This window comes from Drosophila subpulchrella, chromosome X (genome assembly GCF_014743375.2).
Source record: "Drosophila subpulchrella strain 33 F10 #4 breed RU33 chromosome X, RU_Dsub_v1.1 Primary Assembly, whole genome shotgun sequence".
Taxonomy (NCBI): domain Eukaryota; kingdom Metazoa; phylum Arthropoda; class Insecta; order Diptera; family Drosophilidae; genus Drosophila; species Drosophila subpulchrella.
Window position 1 is genome coordinate 16,922,121 of NC_050613.1, and position 23,273 is coordinate 16,945,393.

At 38.4% G+C, this 23,273-nt stretch overlaps 1 protein-coding gene across 4 annotated transcripts in view; it reads right to left on the bottom strand.

Moving 5' to 3' along the window:
* The window catches only part of LOC119556836, an 83,513-nt gene that overhangs the window by 27,924 nt on the left and 32,316 nt on the right, over positions 1 to 23,273 (bottom strand). For 2 of the 4 annotated variants that reach the window (XM_037869303.1, XM_037869302.1), the window contains exons 1-2: positions 6,463 to 6,692; positions 4,668 to 5,010 (exon numbers count right to left, since the gene is read on the bottom strand). The exons of 1 other annotated variant lie outside the window; for it this stretch is intronic. The gene's annotated coding sequence lies outside the window, so the exon portion shown is untranslated. Of the gene's footprint in view, positions 1 to 4,667; positions 5,011 to 6,462; positions 6,693 to 23,273 lie in introns of those variants that run through there. One more of the 4 variants, XM_037869304.1, reaches the window with a different exon arrangement.

The window sequence follows — 23,273 nt, forward strand, 5'->3', positions numbered from 1 at the left end:
TTTTGCCGCAGACCCCAAAGAGAACTCGACCTGGAGGAGTTCAAGATATATATATGCACATATATATACCATACGCCCGACCCCAAAGAGATCCCAGATCGGAGACCCAAGAGACCCGAGAACGGAGAACGGAGCACCGAGACCCAAAGCGATTACGATCTGGCCAAAACTGTTGCCAAGTCGATCGAGCACTTCGAGCGGAAGATTGAACATCTGGTGGCTTGCTGTGAGGTAGCGGAGGTGGCGGCCTATTGGATCACAGTGGGCTGTGTTTCAGATCCCAAAAGGTGTTATATCCGATTTTTTGGTGCCATATGTTTTTTTTAAACTACGACCTGTTCCAAAACTGAGAAAACCGTTCTTGTAATATAATTATTAAATATACTATACCAACCAAAAAACTAAAAGATGTCCTTTTTGGTATTATACTTATGATAGATCTAAGAACAAATGCCTTGTGAAGAAAATTTGTGCTTTAAGGAGGTGGTCTAAAAATTTGATTATTGCCTATTAACCCTCTACAAAATTTGTCGTAAATCGCATTTAAAGCTTAATTTAAATTACTGTGGTACTTTAAAAATAAAACATTTTTTGTAGTATATTTTCTAAGTATTTTTTGGTAGTATTTAAAAAAAGTATTTTTTGTAGTATTTAAGTGTTATTTTATAGTATTTTAAAAAGTTGATAGTACGATCATAATTGAGGTATGTCAACCATTTTTTTCTATATAATATCATTTTATATGTTTTTTATTTTTCCCCCAATAAACGAATTCTGACTTATTGATCAGTTGTGTATTATATCGATTCGTAACCACTGTTCGGCGGTGGCTGCTCTGCAATTATACGCCATGGCTGGCGGGGGTGGTGGCACAAGATGGAATGGAATGGGATGAGATGAGATGGTCAACGGATTCAGCGGATTATACGAGCCGGCGCTGGGCAGCAACAATTACGATGACGAGGTCGGACTTGGAAGTGGATGTGTGGCTGTGGCTGTGGCTGTGGCCGTGGATATGGATATATGGCTATATGGATATGTGGATGTGAGAACAATGTCCCATGTCCTCCATTATTGCATCTGCACATTCGTGTGTTTTGCTGTTGCCGCTGCCGCTGCCTTTGCAATCTTATTTTATGCCACCGCGGGCATACATACATCGTGTTTTCGAAGGAGGGGAGCGCAAATCGGGCTAAATTATTACTGTCCTGGAGAGTCAAGGAGTGACTGAGATCGCCTCGCCGGATCTACGTATGTCGGCTCCACTTTCCATTTTGTGCCAATGCTAGTTGGATTTTCCACCTCATTTTTAACTTGACTTCACTTTGGCAAAATGTGCTAATTAGAAACTAAAGATCCAAAGGTACATACATATGTTAACCATCTGATCGACTGACTGAAGACATAGCGACATAGGAAAGAAACCATATAATTCCATAACAAATATGCTGGAATTATTGGTATACCAAATTACTTAACGATATACCAAATTGGAACTGTCATCAAGAACAATATACCGAATACGACACTTTGGCAGTTTTGGTCAGTATTTTGTTAGATTACAGAAAAACTCTTTTCATAATTATATAGTGGTATAATGAATTTGGCCTTTAAGGTATCAACTTAACCGAGAATGAATCTTATACTTAGCTTATTGACACTCAGTTGCACTGTAGGCAAGTGTCAGAGGGTCTTTAGCACTGTTTACCTTGCGGTTGGATCGGATCGGACTTTGGATGGGGCTTTCGGATCGGCCTTTCGGAGCTGGAGGCATCGAAGCATTGGCCTCCGTCTCAGCTCTCCACTCTCCACTCCTAACTCTCCACTCTTGACTCTCAACTGGCGCCCATTGTGGACGCCTGAGCGACAATCTTTGCCGTCAGCCAAGCATGATGATCCCAGGTGTTGGCTGCAGTTCCAGTCTGTCATTTGGTCTTTGTCTCTTAACCACCTTCCCCAGTAAGACACTCGGAAAAAATATGGATTGAAATACACGGGTTAGCTAAATGTTCTGACTATACAAAGAATCTAGCGCTACTTTGGCAAAAGGGGTTCTTTAGATATTATGTTCCTCCAAAAGCTAGGACTTGAAAGTTAATTTCTTCATTGTTAATTAGTAACACAACTTGTTTGTTTCTTTTAAATATTTTAGTTTTCTTAGTCTTTAGTACTCTTGAAGGTATTTTATTATCTTCTTGATATAGGGCCTATTTAAATGTAAGTCTCGAGGACTTTTAGTATTTATATTCTTTAAAAACACTACAAAATACCAGATATTCGTTGTGATATAAGAAAACCTAGATAATCCGTTTATAGCGATGGTGTAGCGATTATATTTATGAATTATATTACCAGAACAAGAAACAAGAACTTCAACATTCAACGGATTTCCCTACAAAAATGTAAATTTAAAAACAATGTCCTAACATTTTTACTCAATTGCGGTTGCAGTGAAAACATGCGAAATATGTGGTAGGGGATCTAGAGGTCTGGGTGTAGGGGCCGTTGTAAATAAAGCTGGAAAAGTCAACTGCCGTTCTATTGCTAATTATAAGCATGGTGTAAATTTACAATGCTTGTGTTTACAGCTCACGAACAACCGATTATATGACTATATAGTTATGGCCTCCGCTGTGACGCGCCCACATACATCTATACATAGTTATATATCTATATATCCATAACGTATACCTATATATATTTGACAAAGGTTGAGTTAAACAAGAAGACAAAAGGCAAATGTCGGAACTGTTGTCAGGTATATTCCATTCCCATTCACACTGGCATTCGAATTCACTTGCTACCGTTCTGAATCTCTTGTGTCTTCATTTGTCATTTTCGAATGGAAGAACCCCAGATATAATATATCCACATTTCACTTATTGTTCATCACTTCTGCGAATAGGAAATCAATGTTTAGGCAAAAACCTCCACCAAATACAAACGTACACGTGCTCGGAACACACAGACATAATACTATTTTATATGCGCGGAACCGACCTTGAGATTGAATAAAAAAGAGAATTAATAAAACCAAAATGACCTGTTTAATTCATGAGAAAATCCAGATGGAAGATATGGCTGGGAAAAAAGTGGGGAGTGCTCGTTGGAGGGAAAATCAAGGCTGAATGAAAGAGCTTTGAAAAGCACTAGAAAAGATGGGCGCATGAGGAAATTCACGTTCATCGCCATTTAAAGAATTTGCATTTTTTTGATTTTTAGAGTGGATAAGAGAAGGGATAATTTTTTAAATTATTCCTTTGACATAAATCACTAACCTTAATTATCTTTCTTACTGAAGGAATTTTGATAGGACCACAAATACTGTTGAGGACAGTTGTAGTTCTAGAAAAAGCTAAAAGATTGCTTGCAAATGTATCTTAAAGGGATTATAACATCCATAAAAACAAATCAAGGATCTATCATACATCAGTTTTTCCTGATAACTGTTCGAAAATGTCTTTTCCTATTAAATCACGATGACACAATGACAAATGATTTATGTAAATATAGCACAATGCAAAAGCGCATGCATTGCCATAAGAAAAATGTTTACATTATGCCATACACTGATCCTGACAATCAGGTTTACCGGCAACAAGAAATTAACAATATGCAGTCTCACTTACAAATAGGCTAATTAAATCGCACTTGATCAAAATAAAGATACTGGAAAGTTGACAGGAAACACGGAACCGGTACATATGTATGTATGTTTGTAAATATCTGTGTATGATCATAATAAAGATGAAAGTGCAAGTCGTTTGGGAGCTTAATCAGCATAGCCTTAGGCCAAGAACCACATTGAAAGAATGCTATCTATTTTAATATCGGATTCTGTACAAAATTATGGGGATATAATACATATCGTTTTAGTTTATTTATTTGAGTTATCAACATACATGTGGTATATATATTTTATTTAGCACTAATGTGTTATTTTTGAACTTGTTATTAAAAGGGCAAGACGATCCTAAGGAAAACCACATAGTAACTGATCCTATTTGTCGCCTACTTTTATTTTGCTTCGAGAAGTTAATTTGTAAGACTTAACAAAATTTAGAACCTTATAAATTTAAATATCATTTTTCTTCAGCACTACAAAATTGTTATTGATCATTATTTACTTATAGATTAACTACTAAGAACTTCCTATGAACTGACTTTATTTTTGGTTTTTGTAAATGGTTTTATTGCCATACTTTAAACATATTACGTATACGATATGTAGGCCCTCATCATAATGTTCCATCTGTTTTTTTATATAGCATCCCATTTATCTAGGTAAGAAATCGAGCAAAAGAGAGCTACCTATATTTATTCACAAACTACAGTTGTCACCCATAAATGGTTTAGAGAAATATGTTTTTTGCATAGTATCTCATAGTATATCAAGTTGAACCTCAACTTATTGTTTTAACTACTACTCAAAAGTTCCCAACGACTGTAATCTTTAACTGGAAATTGAAACATTTTCCAATAATGGTATGAAAAGACATAACTAAAAAAATAATCAAATCCAGTAGATCAGTACCAAAATTCTAAGGAATATCTTTTGTATCCTTGAGCTTAATTTGATGGTATTTCATGAGAAAAAGGTACTTAAGTTTTCCAAATAATTGACTAATTTTTGGGGGATTTCCCCGATTTTCCTTGGCTAAGCTCACCTGTATATTTTGTGTTGGTGTGCGTTGTTGTTGCTGGTGTCGGTGCGTTGTCGTTGTTGTTGTTGCTGCAGTTGTTGCAGTTGCTTTAGTGCATTGTTGTAGTTGTAGATGCTGTTTTAGTTGCTCACACACACACACAGGCACACACTAGTACACACGCACACACATGCAAGCCCACGTGCGTGTGCACGAGATTTATTTGTTGTTCTCGAAATAATCTCTCTCTTCGTTTGTTGTTACTTTTTTTTTATTAAATTTTATTTTTAGTTTTTATTTTAAATATTTTTTTATTGTATTATTAAAATACGTCTTCGTTTTCTTCCTGCTTGTTCATATTGATGGGCTAAAAATAAGTGGACATTAGACATATGAAATGAAATCCCGGCACTGAGTTTTGGTATTGGCTGTGGTTTTTGTTTAAATCGAGGGTTTTGGGTTTCTGGTTTGGGGCTATGTTCTTTGTGTGATCCTAACTTTATTTTCCTCTATAGATTGTACGTCTCTCTTTTTTTGTTTTCTTTTCGCCGTGCGAAGCAGTGCCGCCGCCGCTTTTGAGAACGGTTATAAAATCGCGCGACACCGAGCGAAAATTGGCGCTGCTTTTTGGGGACGTCGTCGCGTCGCTGCTTTTTGCGACTTGCTGCGACTTGCGACCCGATGTGTCGCCATTTTTCGCTGGCCAAAAACTTTTCATGCACTTTGCACTCTCTCGCCCTCTCGCTCTCTCGCTCGCTCGCACCCGCACGCGCCCATGCACATGCAGTCCAATCTCTCTCTCGCTATCTCGCTCGCACTCGCCGCAGACTCGCTGCGACACAAACAAACCAGCAGGCACACACACATACATGCAGAGGGATAGAGGGACACCCACACACACACACACAGAGACACCCGCGCGCACGACGACGACGACACACAATCAAAAACCCATTCGGCTACTCGCCCACGCCCCACCGCACTCTCTCGTTCTAATAAAAGAGACATCCCCCCACCCCCCTGCCATTCGTTTGCCTTTCGACCAATGACACTCGACGACAATATTAGCGAGCACACACATACACTCACGCTACGCACTCGCACACACGCAGGCAAAAAACGAGTCACAAAAAACGAAATGTCGACGTCGACGCCGACAGCGCTGCGGGCAGAGATGCTGGGGACACAAAAAAAAAGAAGAAATATGTGTATCAAAGAGAAGAGAAAAAGGAGCTGGAACTGAGTGAGTGAGTGTGTGTGTGTGTATGTAATCCAATCCAAGAAGTGGGCGTGGGTGGGTGGGCTAAAAAACGAACGCAAAACGCACGGCAAAAAGCAAGGAAGCCAATCCAAAAGACGCAGCGACAAGCGACAAAACGGCAAGCGACAAACGACAAACGACAGACGACGACGACGTCGGGCGACACTTTGCAGCGGGTGCGAAAGAGATGGCGATTGGAATGGCATGCGGAAGAAGGGGGGAGGAGGAGGTGAGGAGGAAGAGGCAGCAGAGAACCGAAGGGAAAAAAGAAGTAAATAAATAGGAGGCACACGAAGCAGGACATTCGCCGTTATCCTGGAACACCCCCTCCCCCGTCCCCCACCCCATCCACTACTTTTTTTCTTTTCTCACACCCACACAAATGTCCTGCGAGGGGCGGAGCACCAATACCAATACCAATTCACTTGAATCCTTTTTTGTTCTCTTATTTTTCGGTTTCCTTGTTTTTTTTTCTTTTCTTTTTTTTTTTTTTGCACAGTAAAAACAGTAATGGTAACAATAAAAAAAAATACAAAACTGAAAATGTATGAAACTAACGGTTTTAGCGACGGCAAAACACCGATATTTTTTTCTCTCTTCTTCTTTGCTGGCCGTTTCGTTTGCTTGAATATTATTTTTTTTTGGTTATATATTCTTTTTGGAAAACATCAACCGATATGTTTTTATATATTTTTTTGTTCGAAAACCGTTTCGAGCCGATTCGTTGCGATTCCCGATTCGATTACCGATTGCGGTGTGTGCGGTGCGATGCGATGCGGCAGCGGCAAGTCGACTTCACTGTTTGAAATCACGGAGCCGCCGCTTTTGCTGCTTTTGCCGCTTGGCGCTCCGCTCACCGAGAAAACAACAACAACAAACCAAACGAAACGAAACGAACAAAAAAAAAAGCAACTGGAAAACCAGAAAGAAAAAAAACAATAACAACAACACAACTCGGGGAGCCAAACAAAGCACGCACACACACGCAGCGGCTCTATTTACATGTGAATTCTCTGGACACTCGCACACACAGTTAAAGCACCCCATTGCACACGCACACACACACACACACTCAGACACAGCCCGACTGTCCATTCGTTTGTATTGCCAGCTCTGTCGCACTCAGGCGGAGAGACCAGCAAAGCAAGCAGTTTGAAAGCAGTGCCAGACTTAAGAGTGCACAGAGTACCAAAGAGAGCCTATTTCGATGCTCTTTCGCTCGCTAAGAGCGAGTCCTTCTGGTCGATATCGTTATTTTAGTTTTTTCCTCCCTATCATTCGGGTATAATTATCTATCAATAGAAATTATTGATGGGCACTTGGTGTTTTTCCAGGCGAAATGGTAATTTATTCAAAATATATTTTCGCTTAGAGTCCAGTATAATTGGAACAACATAGCCATAAACTAAGTGTTGTGAGTACTTAGGATCTCAATTAGGTTAGAGGTTGAAAAAGGCAGAAATGAATGTAAATGGTAATATTCATTTTTGAGTTTAAAATTTTGATGGTTTATTTTTTTTACAATATTTTTGGTAATTTTAATTTAACGGTATTTTGTTTATCAATAGGTAATACATTTTTGTAACGCATTTAAAAAAAACTTTTTCAACAAATGTTCTAAAATGTTGGCTCTTCTTTTTGTAAGTTTCTTAATAAGAGTCTTTTCCAGAACAGCTTTATAAAAAAAATGAGCAACAATAGACCTTTCCAAAAGTAAAATTATCCAATAAAATAAATGGACAAACATCAAAACTAAATTTTAAAAAAATTAAGAAATGTACACAATATTTTTTTTAAGTTTCGATACGATAAGTAAAGGGCTTTACAAAGGCAGTTTAATGTCACCTTTCTGCCACTAAAAGGAATCATTGAAAATGACTAATAAAGTTCGTACAGATTGTTAGAAAAACATTAAGTTTAGGTTTAAACAAATTGGCATTTGATTGGTCAAGTTATGGACTCTTGAAGAGCATTTTTGGGTCACCAAAAAAACGAATAATTAATGAAAATGGCTTGAAAGTTAAGTTATGATCAATTTTATAGCAGATAAGTGATAGGATTTTTGATTTATGTCACTTGAAATAGTTTTCGGATTGCATACAATAATCATCAACTTAAGATCTTCTTCTGAATTCCAAAACCATTATAAAGTTTTTTATGTAGAAACGAGGAATTTTATCTACTTTAAGTTTTCTAAATGAATTTAATTTAATTTATTGGATACTTGAATCTGTGAGCTTTTATATGTGTTAAATGATCACAATGAATTCTCAATTTCGATTATTTTATGAGTGGAATCGTTATTAATCGGTATTTTTTGCTTGCAATTTAAATGCCTGATGCCCTGTGAATATTTAAGGCCAAATTACCCAACAATGTGGGTTTATGTACGACTATGAATAGCAGAAAAGCGTTTTTATGTCCGCCTCAAAGGTTTCGCAACTGCAATCCCGAAAACCCAAGACTCTGGAGAGTTTTTCGCCCAGGGAATTGGGATGCAGAAACCAAATGTCAATTGCATACAAATGGGATAAATTTATGGCCCCATATATATGTATGGGTGTATCTATGTGGATATATAGATACATACGTATTCTTGGATTTGTAGACACATTTTGTTTATTGGATGCGAAAGTAAATACGCTGGTGTGCATGGCCATGTAGAAGTTGCACATGGATAAGCAATACATATGTATTTGTCTGTGTGGGGAGAGGGGGGATGGGGGGCAGGGAGGGGGTCAAGTCCTTAACCGAAAAGGACCTGCCCCACGTCCATAGCGCTCTCCCTTTCCCCCGCACAGGCACCCAATCCGAAGTCCGAAGAGAGCGGCGATCTCGATGCGGAGGGGGGGTTTTTCGGCTTCCACAGGACTCCGTGTGACACATGAAAATGTGTCGCCAGGACCTTCCCTCTCTCTCGCTCCCTCTCTCTCTCTGGCTCCCTCTCTCTCTCGCTTCCCTCTCCCTCTCTCTCCCTGGCCAGGTGCACCTACTCCCCGCTTTATTGGTCGAAAGCGGAATGGATGGCTGCGCATGGCAAAGAGAGAAAGTCTATCGCTCTCTCTGTCGCACAGGGGTATCTTTCGCCTTTCGCCGTCGGCTAAGCAGTGCACCACCCATCATCACCCAACACCTAACGAAAAAATACCCCTCCCCCCCATTTCGTAGGGTACTCACTGCCCAGAGGGTAGGGTATCCAAAGGGGTCCATCATAATCACCATCTATGCTAATCTCAGGTCACCAAGGTCGACGCTTACTAAATATTTTTTTTACTTATAAAAATACTTTAATACTTCTTATAAACCAACTACCAAAATTAATGTTACCCTGATATATGATACCAATTAAATTATGCAAACATATCTTGTAGGACTTAAAGAGACACCTACACAGAAAAAAACATTTGGTGAAATTTACCTATGTAATAGTTAATTTGGAACAACCCATGGAAGTATGTCAAAATACATACTATTTTTTATAGTATTTAACTATTTTTTACAAGTAGTGTACCATTTTGGTAGTTTTATCTTTCAGTTCCTTTATGGAAAGAACCCATTTTTAGCAATGAAGCACATACTTTCCTATAGAACTATATAAGCTTCAACCATTTGATACCAGCCTCTAAAGGCTGAAAAATGAACCTTAAAATAAAAAAATAACTTAAAATATTAATGTAAAAGGTTATATAAGTAAAAAAAAAAGAATTTTCCCATATAATAGCCTATTAAAGATATAGTAATTTATAAAATTTGTAATGATACCTTTGTTTTGAAACCGATAAGTTAGTTGATATATCATTTAAGAGATCCTTTCTTTCAATGAATATACATCTTATACTATGCAAAGTTGGCTCCCTTGTCTTAAATCAAATTAAAACCTATTTTTAAAGTATAAGTTACACGTCATTTTTCTGAGTGCAGGCTAAATCGCCAACTGTCGATGGGTGAGATAATCCTGGGTCCTCGGTATTGACAAGTGTGTCCAGCAAACTCAGAAATGCTCCTCCACTTTGACCAGATCCAGTGATTTCGACTGCGCGAAGGGCCGAGTTCCAAGCAAAAGCTGCGAAATTACATGTCTTGGTATCTAAACGCACATTAACCATCGCTCTTCCAGCTCCGCAGACACTTTTTGTGGGACCAGATCCACGGCGACTGGGCATTTTCCTGCCGCCTGCCCCTTCGCGTTGTGCCTACTTTTCTTATTTAATTTCGATCGATCACTTAGGGAGGACGAATAATAAAAAATAGCATGAACATGCCGCGGGCCAAAAAGCGTAGTTCTTTTCCTGCAGATAACACAGATGCACATACATATATAGCCTCATTCAAGGCAGCTCCAAAAAGTTCTTAGGCACTTGGAAAAATAGTGTAAGTTACTAGAAAAAATAATGATATCATATGCTATTAAAATGTATTAAGCAGCTCTCTTAAAATGGAAAAGTTAGATTTTTGGGGTGATGTCGGTTTTACCCCACTCTATTTTAAAATCAAAAAAATTGTAAAGCCATCAAGAATTTTAGTATAACTAGTAGTATTTAGTATCTTCTTTTTAGTAGAGAACGTTTCTAGCCACTCTTGAAATTCCCATTTGCATTGTGAAAAATCTCAGCGGAGATTACATTGGATTTGTGACGGTCATGCGTGGCATTTGAACTTGTGCAATCCAAAGCTGCCCCATATGTGGCACTCAGTACTCAACACTCAACTCCCGATACTCAATACTCGATTCGGATTCCACTGATGCCGTTCATTGGCCAGGCCTGTAGAAATCAATTAAGCCAAGTTCTCACGATCGGCAATGACTTAGTTGGGGCCCCAAGCTGGGGTTTAGCAGATGTGCACTTCGGTGTGTTAATGGAGATTTCACCTGGTGACTGGATAAGGTGGGACGTGGTGCTTTTAAGGATTGCTCTGCACCTATAATTTCCTATGATTACGTACTATACGATTCACAAATAACTCTTCTATTTACAAAAAAATGTTGTCATTATAGAAAGTATTCCCAAATTATGCTCTTTCTACAAATAATATTTCTAAGTTGTAAAAATCATTTTTAAGAAACTAAGATATCATTGGAAAGGATTTTATCACATTTTATTATTATCCTTAAGAATATATATTGCAAACTTATATATATTCAATTCACTAGTATTTCTTGTCTTAAAAAAACATTAAAAATATTATTTAGAAGTAATATTGCGGTGTTGTGCTATTATCATTATTCTAGGTATCATAGTAAACGATTTCAATACATTTTTCTATTATCTTAAAATAATAAATGGGAAAATGATATATAAGTACACCCCATGTTCTACAAGACTTTTAATACAATACAAAGTAATGGAATAATATGGCACACCATTGTAAAAACTAGATCCTGCATTATAAAAAGGTTATATTTATAGTTTTCTAGAAACTAAGATATTATTTAAAGCGATTATAACCCATTTTACTATTATCTCAAAATTATATATTGAAAAATAGAATACTATGGGTGCATACCCATATGATATCATACTTTTATTACAACACAGTTACAAGATAAGGTGACATACCCATGCAAAAGCTGCATCCTGCTTTATAAAAGGGTTCTCACAGGGTTGATATATGTTACAAGAGCGTTGCCCAACTGCTCATGAGCTTCGAGATCCCATTATACCAACTGCGGTGGGTGGTTGAGTTGGTGGAGTTATCGAGGGGCACTTGGCCAGGTGCAAGCTACTTAGGGACCAATCGATCGGCCAACTCCGAGTGCCTTTATCGGCCAGCTCATCGCGAGGGAGAGGGTTTCGTTCGGTTCAGTTCAGTTCAGTTCGGTTCGGTTGGGATCGGATAGGATCGCTTCTTGGGGGAGGATCAGGTGGGTACTGGGACTTGGACTTGCGACTGGAACTGGAACTGGAGGTTCCATGCAGCTGATGACCCGCGGCGATTCGAATTTCCGTCTGGACCAGCTTCGATTGCATCTGCGCCTGGGACCTCTGTGTGTAGTAAGCCAAATCCCAATAAACTGGGCCCGAATGATGGTACCAAAGGTATGGGATGTGTGAGGATGGCGGAGAAGAGTGTGGAAAGTGTGTGGTAATGGGCACTTTGAGTCAAGTGGCCGATGAGGATTGACTTAGGGCCAGGGCGACAAATGACAAAAATCCCGCACCTAGCTGTCATCTTTGGGACCGGGATCAGAATTAGTTTTGGAATCAAGGGTGTCGGCAGCAACAGCAGCAGCAGCAGGTTCTCAAAACTAAAAAAAAAAACCGATCTCCTGCACACATGTCTGCCCTTCACACAATGGGGGATTAGAGCGTAAAACGTTTACGAAACGGCATTCTCTGAAATTCGGCAATCTCATTGTTTTGCCAGCCTCGGTGGCGCATCCTTTTATTTTAGATGTGTGTTTCGTACCCTTAAGCTCCTTACCCTACCCATATTTTACCCATTTTACCCATCTTTTCTCAGGTCAGCGAGTCAAGTGCGCAATTCACCGAGGTGACAACGCTAAAAATCGGAACATAAATACAAATAAATCAAAAAACTGTTGACTCTACCAGGCCTACGAGTCTGCCTGGCCTGTCCCATTTGAACTCGGCTCACTCCAACCTTATAACTCCCTAACTGACTCGCTTTTCTCTTTTTATCTATTGTAATTGCATTCGAGTTGAGTTCGTATCTCTCGGCTCAATTGTGTTAAGTATGTCGGCAATTGGCAAATTTACGAGAATGTTGATTGGGAATTCTGCAGTAAACACTGAACGCACTTCCGTTTTGTACTACACTGTGAAGTTACTATATCAAGGAACTTAAAAGTTCTTGAAGGAATAAATATATTATACAATACAATAATAATATATTATACAATTATATGGTATATAAAATGCTAACACCATTTTTAGACATTCTATATAAAGATGTATCCATGATTTAAATAATAGATTAGGTATTTATGTTATTGTATCTCTTTGGTGAGTGTACTTTTTTTCTCAGTGAGTTTGAAACTTAATTACGGATAGATAACATGAAATTGCTCGATAGTAATTTAAAAAAAAAATATAGAATGCCAAGTGGGACGAATACAGTATACCCATTAATTTGCCTACCCCAAGGCGCGAGTGAAAACTTCCTTGTAAAATCAAGAAATACCTTAAAAAAATAGTCATGCTTTGAAAATACGATACACGTAAGTAGATATATCATATACATAGAGCTTACATTCCATAAATTCCGATATATTCAGACAGTTTGCATGTTCAATCGAAATAATCTAGCTCTTGTACTTCCAAAGACATCCGCTCATTCGTTGTTTCCGATCAAGAATGCAATATACCCTTATGCTTAACAAATAACGAGTGTAATTAACAGAAGATAAATTAATTGACGGCACGACCACTCTAATTGTGCTTAATGTGGAACCGATATAGTCAAGGCGATGGGCGCAATTTTGATAAGCGATTAAACGATTACCCATTAGTCGCGACTTTACGCTTTGTCCTTGGACCTCCACCGAATCGCCCGAAAGCCAACCTTCATTAGCGGTTCGGGTGTGTCACATCACATGACGCTATTGCGACGAGTTTTAACCCTCGATCGCGATCCGTGCCATATGGGCCCGTCCATGTGCATGCACTTTCCACAACCCCCATCTACTTTCCTCAATTTCTCGGTCCTTGAGGGTCAGTTGGGCTGGCCTACCAGACTTGCCCTTGCCCAACCACAACTGCTGACCGCACACAGCCAAACAGAGGTGGCCACTTTAATTACCAAAAAGAAAGCAGCCGAAAAATATCCAGATCATTGGGAATTTATAGGAAATTAGGTATTATAAGTCTAGTTTCCAGAAGAGGTATCCTAAGTTCTTAAGAAGGAACTAAGATCTTATTTTTGCAAGTATGTAGGAATCTTTATGAATTCAAAGTTTTGAAACAAATCCGACAAGTTGTTAGACTTAATTGTAAAACTGCTTTAAGTTATAAAAGAAACCCGTTTTTTTTATATTAACACTTATTAAGTCGGCGAAAAAAAAATTAGTCCACTCACCTTTTTGATAAGTCAAACATGAGGATATTTTTTGACATTATGACATTTTTAAATTATTAAAAATAGCTTTTAACATCGTAATCCAATTCTTGAGTGAGTAAAAAAAATTGCTTAAATAAAAAACTAACTTACGTGCGAAAAATAAATTTAAATGTAGTTCATGTTAAAAATATTACAAAATTTCATTCCACTAAAATAAAAATAATAAATATACATTTAGATTGTTTAAGAAACATTAATTTATATTATTTTGATACAACCTATATGATACAAGGACCAAAAAAAAGCCAAGTTGGCATCTCCGAAAGGGATCCGCAAGCCGGACTCCTAAAGCGAAGCTCAATGAATGCAATATTTGTCATGGTCATTATGAGTTATAAACGATATTTTGATCCCTAATCACTTTTCCACCGCAGGCAAACACTGGAACACAAAGACAGAAAGAGAAAGACGAGGAGAAAGGGAGAGAGGAAGAGAGGAGAGGAGACACACACGCAACACGGAGACACTCTCAAGCTGTCAACGCATTCGTTTCACGTGTTACCAAATGTCTGTGTTGGGAACCCGGTTCGGTATTCCGTATTCCGGGCTCTACAATACCAATATTCTGGGGTCCTTTATCCGAACCCTCGAGAACCCATCCTTCCAGCCTTCCTGCCGCGACAGTAGGACAGATTGTCTTTTTGTCTTTCATGTTTTTTTTTTTCTTGTTTTTCATCGTTGTTGTCGTCGCCGGCGGTGGAATTAAAGGAACAATTGTTGTAGCAAGGGCAATTATAGATTATCACCTTGATGCCATCCCGCTCACTCCCGCACATTGGGAATCGGTGAATCGGGGATTCCTTACCAACTTGGCCGACGAAAAAGAACCATAAAGATGACACCACATTGTTTTATCTTTATCGCATAATTGCGGTCAATTCTCTTTCGATCTCCGCGCCGTGTGCCTCTTGACTTGGATTTCGGCATTGGCTTTGATCATTCGCCGTGGCCACATAAGAACATTCACCCAGAGCCACGGCTCTCGATCGGATCGCCCGAGATCGCTTGGGATCGGTTGGGATTCGGCGGTCGGGGGAGGGCACTACAGCCATGGCTATATGGTATATTATGGTATATATAGTTTGGTATAGTGGTACCCCCACATTAGAACGACCGTCAGGGGCGGGGAGCCAGGCCGCAGAACACACATTTATCTTCATGTCAAAAATTAACGCTGTTGAAAATCGCCCGGACTTGAACAATACGCCTTTCTATTTCGTTTCGCTCAGAGTCCCAGAGTCACCGAGTTCGGAGTTTGGAGTTTGGAGTTTACAGTTCGTAGTCTTATTTCGCGTCTCCCGGTGTTCTCAGGCCCATAGACCATTTCCCATTTCCATTTCTACTTCCATTTCCATTTCCATTCCCTGCCCCAAGGTCTATTTTCATGAAGGGCGGAACGAGACTGGGCGGACCCATCCCGCAGTTCCAAATGGTCCACTCGCGTCACCTTTTTTGGGTACCTCATTTGACCTCCAGACTTATGGGTATTAAAGTATATTTAAAACAAAAAAAAGGGGTTACCTAATATAAGCGAAATTAATCAGGAAATTAGAAAAAGCATTAAATGACATTGTATTCCATTTTTAAAGATCCTATAATGGTTTAAGTGATGTGCAACTATCTTGAAAACCTGTGAAATGATACGATCTGAAATAAACTTTGGAAAAATACCTTAGAAAAATATAGAACGAATATAATAGATAAGAATTAGGATTTTGCAGTTATCAAAAAGGCAATGTCTTTTATTATTATAAATCCCATTATGATCATGATATCAAAATATACATATATCTTGAAAATCCCAAGTTTAACTGTCTTAGTTATTTTCCTTATATGGCATAATTCCTTTTTTATGATCTAGTTTCTTTTCTTAACTTCACATAAACCTCTTCTTTAAGCCCACATATTCCAAAGGAATGATAGCTAATTTACCAAGGTAAGAAGTAAATCGATTTTGTGTTAGTCATCCATTCGGCATGACAGTTTTCATGGTGGAGCAACTTAAGTTAATTAACGAATCAGCAGATCTGTGATGGGCCTGCAGAACCGACCGTGCTGGGAGTCAAATTCACACTCGCCATCGCCACAAACTTTCCCATTGGCCTGTTAAAAGCTGAAGTTTCAGCCAGAACTCGATTCGGAATCTAAAAACTGGGACTCTAGGACTGTGGAATCGGGAGTTGGGAGTTGGCAGTTGGCAGTTGGATGGACCCGGCCTAGAGACACACCATCGCAAATTGTTTACAATTCGAAAATTGTTTGTTGACTCTTATCGGCGAGTGCATCTTAACGAACACGCAACACCTGAGCAACCTGGCCGTGTTTTTTTTTTGTATTTGATTTTTTCTTCTTTCATTTGGCTCCATTCATCGTGCCCAAATGTCATGCGATGGCCGAGGACCCTGACCGCTAATTACAGCCTCTTGTGCGGGGAATCGTCTCACGTGATGCTGATGGGGATGGCAATGGGGCGGGGGAATCGGGATCGAATGCTATAGATCACCGATCCCGCAATAGGTGGCCCATCGACTCAACTACACCCAAAGAAAAGTCTTCAAGTGTTTTGGGTAATTACTTAAAAAAAGGAAATCATATGATACAACAAATATCATAAATCATAGAAAAGATTCTCTGAAATATTCCATAAATCAGAAAAACTGGTTGTATAAAACGTTTCATAAGTCTTAGAAAAGTTCTAAAAAAAAAGACCTAAAGCTTTTTTTCGGTGTATGGTCACACTGTTGCGAAGTTGTTGATATCGGTCACACTGTGGCTGATCCTCAGTAGTTGGCTGTGGATTTTAGCTCCAAGCCCGAGGCGACCTTATTAGAAGTCATTAAAAAAGGCCACCCACCAAAGAAAAAGCCTGCTTTCATTTGCAGTTTGACAAACTTTTCAGCTAATTGGTGCGTGTGGAATGATCATTAAAAGTGACCGTACACCAAATGGAGTTAGAAAAGCATTTGTTTTCAATTTTTTTTTAAATCATTTTGTTATCACTTGTGTTCGGAATTGTTGTCTAGAATTATGGGTTAATCAATCGGGTTTTCTGTAATGTCTTATAATAAACCCAAGAAAATATTTCAAAAGTGCTAAAGAAGTGCAACATGCAACATGTGAGAGGGATGTGACCTTAGGTATTCCATATACGGTAGATACCATGCCTTCAAATAACCCTAATGCGAGCTGCCAAGTGGATAAGTAGTTAGCCAAGAACCTCGGAGACAAAGAAACCCCCGGGTTTTCCAGACTAAATACCTCGAAGACTGAAGTCTGAAGTCTGTGCCTGTGGTGGCAATGTTCCGCTGTCATGCGAAAGCATTTCGTCTAGGTCGCTGTGCGTTGACATTCGTCGTGCCCAGTGGAACATCAGCCATCAACCATCAGGTGAACACCGCGGCCCTGTCGCATAATATGATAATATGATAATATGCAATCGCCCCAGGTAGAGACAACAAAGGGATCTGTATCTGTCCGGGACAGATACAACGGCAAAGTCGAAGGCGAAGGCGGTGGCGTTTGCGTGTCGAGCGACATCATTTGCATAACAATGCTGCAGATAGAGACGATTCAAATTTTTGGTCTCCCAGAGCAATTTTCACGACGATACTGCGATACTGTCGACTGTGACCGCGACTCCCTGCGGCACCTGTTCGTACATATTAGTAGCCAGTATTAGCACTCACACCTGTAGCCCCGGCAGACCCATCGTACACTGAGAAAATTCCATTAGGACTTAGTCAGAATTTTTCCACTTAAACTAATTCATTTATGAAACTTGGAATAAATAGAAATATTAATTTCATATTTGTATTTCGCGAAATACGGCCGTCTAAAAATAAAATACCGTAATTTTCCGTTCATCTTTCGATTTTTAATGTCGTGAACCTCTTTTATATCAATTTAAATATGTTCGTATTTAAATTTAAATATGTTTCTGCTTAAAATTATATATGTTTCGTATTTAAATTTTAATCTAAATATGTTTAATATTTAAACTACGATTTAATTTATAATTTAATTTGATTTATATTTAAACTAAAATTTAAATATGTGTTTTATATATAAACTTCAATTTAAATGTTTCATATTTAGACTTCAATTTAAATATTTTCATACTTAAATTTCACTTTAAATTAGTTCATACTTAAATTCCAATTTGAATATGTTTCAAATCAATGTGATTCCACTTACAACAACCTTTGAAAGAGTATAAAAATCAATGCCAATGAGTAAAATACAATGCTCAATAATAATATTGGAGAAGGTTTGGGGGACCTTTTCTAGGATCCTTCCTTATCATGAATTTTTTGCTTCATAGCAAAAAAAAGAGGAGCAAAATTAATAACAGCTGTTTTCGGTTCCCGATTCTTATAGAACCAGTCCCTCTTGATCTCGATATGTGGGCCGTGGGCCCTCGACGCGAATCGCCTCGACTCGGCTGCGTTGCGTCGCCAATGCGGAACGGACCGAGGGCCGAGTCGAACCCAAAGTCGGGAATCGCAATTGGAGGGCCGATCAGCGGGCCAGATTGGCCCAAACCACACGACACACCAGCCTAGCCAACCAGTTGTTAAATAATTTATGCGCCACCTTCACCATCGCCGACAACGTCACCTCCTCCACGGTGCACTGCGGGAAATGACTGATTAACTCAAGAAAAGCTGTAAAACTCAAAATCAAAGAGATAAATCTAAAAAAAATTAAGCGGACAGTATTAAAATACCACAGAAAATTAAATATTCTAAGCGTTAAAATGAAAAATGAGTTTTAGGAACTGCTTTTCCTGAAAAATCAATCGGATGAGATTATCCGTGATAAAAGCTTTTTATAACCATAATATGACAGTCCTTCGGTCAGTTCAATATCATGCAACACTACTTTGAAGTGCTCTAAAAGTATTAAAAATACAAAAATACCGAAAAATCTATGGCATTTACTGCAAATAATTTTCCCAGTGTTTTGGCGACTCTGAATGCTTTAAGACGCAACTGCGCCGCTCTATAGGGAGAATTATTTGCGTTCGCCTCCTTGCGTTTACTAATTAAGCGAGAGAAATATTCAAAACCTTTTCCATTGTTTCAGCGATTTTCAAGTTCAATTTACATAACATTCCTAACCGCCGTCGCCCCATAGCATTCAACTTTTTCATTTTAAATTAAGATCGGTTGCCCCACAGACTGCAACTTTAACTATATATATAGTTTTTTTTTTTTCATTTTTCCATTTTCCACTTTTCCAGATGCGAGTAATAACGTCGCAGCCATGAATTGATAATCGGATGGCAATGCAAGAGGGCTCAAGGGCATTGCGAAAAGGCGGGAAAGGTCACTGCTACTTGGTGGACCCATCATCAGAGGAGGGAAATGTGTCATATCAGCCCCCTAGGGTAACGATCTCACCCATGGGAACTGAGGAGATTGATCTTATACTGTCACAACATGGGAATTGGATGCTCTTAATTTTTATTAATTAAACTGATCATATACTATCAAAACTTGAGATGTACGCACTCTTAATTTTGATCAATTACAAAAAATGTGAACATTTAAATACCTTACTAAAGAAAATAACCTATAAATCTTTAGAATTTTTGTATTAATAAAAAATAAACTTAACATACGAACTTAAAAATCCTAACTGTTACCCAACATTAAAATTTCCTCATTGCCTTTGGATGATATGTGCCTTTTGTTAGGGCCCTGTTATATTTTATTTCACTTTTTTCCGAACATAGCGTGTATCCTGTTTAGCAAACAATTGGCAGATAGACAGGCTGCAGTTCAATCAAGGAAGCAACTGTCTCGATTCCCAAAAAACATGAAAGTGAAGTGAGGAGCGAGCACTGAAGACCCTGTTCTGAATAAGACCGATGAACCGGAGCGACCAGACAATGCATCGCCAGACGGCCTACTCATAAATGATAATAATTTCTGTAAATAAATATTGTGCAATCATCGCATCGCTTCGCTCCATGGCCATCATCAGGAGCAACCCCTGACCCCTAACCCCTGGTTGCCGTTATTATTATGCTGTCATAATTCCAAATAGAAATCCCAATCCTCGCCCGCGATCCCTTAATCAAGCAGAAGGAGCAGCCCCTAATGACGAGCACAATGTCGAAGACGCGAACAAGCGCCATCTGTTTTCTGGTTCCTTGGGTATGTAGGTATCGAGACCAGGATGGCATCGAATGGATGGATGGATGGTTGGATGGTTGGATGGCCCACTCGGAGACCCGAGACAGAATGGAGTTCGAGTTCGAGTACTCGGCGGATTATTTGTATTGTACCTAAGCGATTCTTCATTGTTGCCATGCCCAGTGGCCTCCCTCATTGTTTAGGCACTTACGCAATCCTGACTGAGGACATGATATGGTATGTACAAATGTGCTTCATCGATATCCGAGTAAATAGAAAATAGAAGAAAGTAAATAGTTTTCATAAGGGGAAGATGCATAGGTAAAAAGATATAATTTAAAATTTAAATTATAGACCCTCGATGGTTTACTGCAACGGCTTAAAGTATTAGAAATACAAGTTGTTCTTATATGCAGATGTATGGAATAGAATTATAAACTTAAAATACCATTACAATGGTTGATTTCATTATAAGCCAATAGATTTATAGCTAAGAATTAAAAAAAAAAATTTAATTACTAAATATTTTTTTTCACTTTCAAGTTGATAGTAACCTATTTTCATATTAAATTAACAAAGCTGAAAAACTCAAATTTTAGCAGACATTGTAGCCATTTTTATAGTTCTTTGAAGCATTTTTCGATATAAACGACCATTTAAACGACTTGAAAAATAATCAAATTTCGTTAATCTCCCTTTATAGCTCGCTCAATGCTCCTACTTCATTTGGATTATATTTTATTTCTCTGTCATTCCTTACCTAATGTGATATCGATTTGAAACATTGTATTCAACAAGAAATACAAATTCCAGAAAGAGTAAATATAGCACAATCTGGTTTCTTAAACATGATTATATTCTTTTCAAGATACATTAGCAATAAGATCTGTTCACCACATAGCTTCATAAGAAATCTAACAGTCCAATTGGTATGGTATAATGTAAACCTGTAATCTGGACAAACACATTCATTAGCCAACCACCTCGATATACATCCTTAACGATGTTCAGCGAGCTGGAAGGCCAATTACTCATGATCCAAGAAGTCGGAGATCTAAGAAGTGGAAAAGAACAGTACACTGACCAGAGATCGGTGCTTATATCCAGTATAGTAGGCTCTATATATCTGCGAGCAAGTGTGGCATGACAAAGACATCGCCGGCCATTGCTACCGACATGCCAATGATAGTGCAATGCATACAAGATCATATGTATATCTATATATATACCCATATATATATGGGTATCCCATCCCAACGTATCTAATTAAGTCGAAATTTATGCGCGTGTTCAGTGAGGACGATGAAACAAACGGCAACTGCAGAGTTAAAGACGTTAGTTTTTCTTTCTCTTCTGCTGTATTTTATTTTTATTTTTCTTCTTTTTTTTAGTTTTTTCCTCGCTTAGCTGCTGCTGTTGAAGCTTTAATTGCGACTGGGCAGAGTAATAACTGCGACTGCGAAATCGCAGTGGCCACTGCTGAGTGACAGGGGCGCCGTTGTGAGGGGGTGTTCAACAGGGAGGGGGTGCGGATATGGTGGTGGTAGGGGGCTAGGCCTTCTGCAGCCGACAACTACGTATGAAAATGGATGGGGTTGTGGCACAGGCCACGGCTCAAACTATGAAAATTGTCTAAAATGTCATGTTGAGGTTTCATGAGGTTTGTGCTTGCAGACAGGTCCTTAAAGGGGATATCCTGGTATTTTATTTATTTCAACCATTAAATAGAGCTAAGGACTCAGTAAAAAAATGAAGTGAAATCATTTTGACAACTAAACTTTCATCTATTAACATTCAAAACGTGGAATTTTATTTTATTTTTGACTTTTTCCATGAAAGTAATCGGGATCGTTAGCATAGGAAGAGTCGGTCTTTTAGCTGTACGCCTTGATTTGGCTAAACTACGATTGAAAAACCGTAAACAAATTTCACATTTTGGACAAAAATCTCAGTTTTTAAATTTTCACAAAAATGCCAACCCTATTTTTTGACATAAAAACTCAGTTTTTTGGCTGCCAAAATAAAAATAAAAGTCAGAACCAGGATTGTCATACCTCGTTGAGCTCGTTGTTTAATTTCCAATCGATTAGCGTTCAAACCTGGACATTTTTTATTTTTGCCATTTTTCGCAAAAATAGATGATGTACCCCCTTATGAAAAAGGCGAAAATTGGTCAAAAAATAAATTTTCCTCAAAGTGATAGGGATCGTTAGCATATCTAGCAAGCTGCTCATAATAGTCGGTCTTTTAGCTTTACGCCTTGATTTGGCTTAACTACGATTAAAAAACCGAAAAAATATCGCATTTTTGACAAAAATCTGAATCTCGCTTTTTCCCAAAAATTCCAACCCTATTTTTTTGACATAAAAATTCAGTTTTTTGGCTGCCCAAAAAAAAATAAAAGTCAGAACTAGGAATGTCATACCTCGTTGAGCTCGTTGTTTAATTTCCAATCGATTGACATTTAAACCTGGAAATTTTAGATTTTTGACAGTTTTCGCAAAAATAGATGATGTACCCCCTTATGAAAAATGCGAAAATGGGTCAAAAATAAATTTTCCTTAAAGTGATAGGGATCGTTATCATATCTAGCAAGATGCTCAAAACAGTCGGTCCTTTAGCTTTACGCCTTGATTTGGCTAAATTTCGATGGAAAGCTTCAAAAGAAAAGAGTATTTTTTACCTAAATCTGAATCGAACTTATTCGCTCTAATCTTCTTTCCAATTAAATTTTGGAACTATAAATTGATTAGGTTAGTTTATTCATGGATCCCCAATTGAACGAAAAGTCGAGTATCTCCATAAAATAACTGAGGGTAAACCGTTTAAGGGGTTATATATACTTGTAAAAGATAAATCTTGATAATTTAATGTAGGTTTATTTAGATATCCATGTAAATAGTGGATAGACTTTAAATTAGATTTAATTTGGACCTTTAATCTAGTTAAGGGACAGAAGATACCCAAATATTTTGGCATTTACTGAAGATAGTTAAGAATATAAACAGCCTCGGTCAATCACTTAAAATTGGCTCCTCCCTTCATTCGTTTTCCGAGTGTATCTGTGGCAAGACCAAGCGGCCAAGGCACACAATCTCTCGGCATTATAAATCCAGTTAATATATTATATTTAAACCGTTCGTTATGATC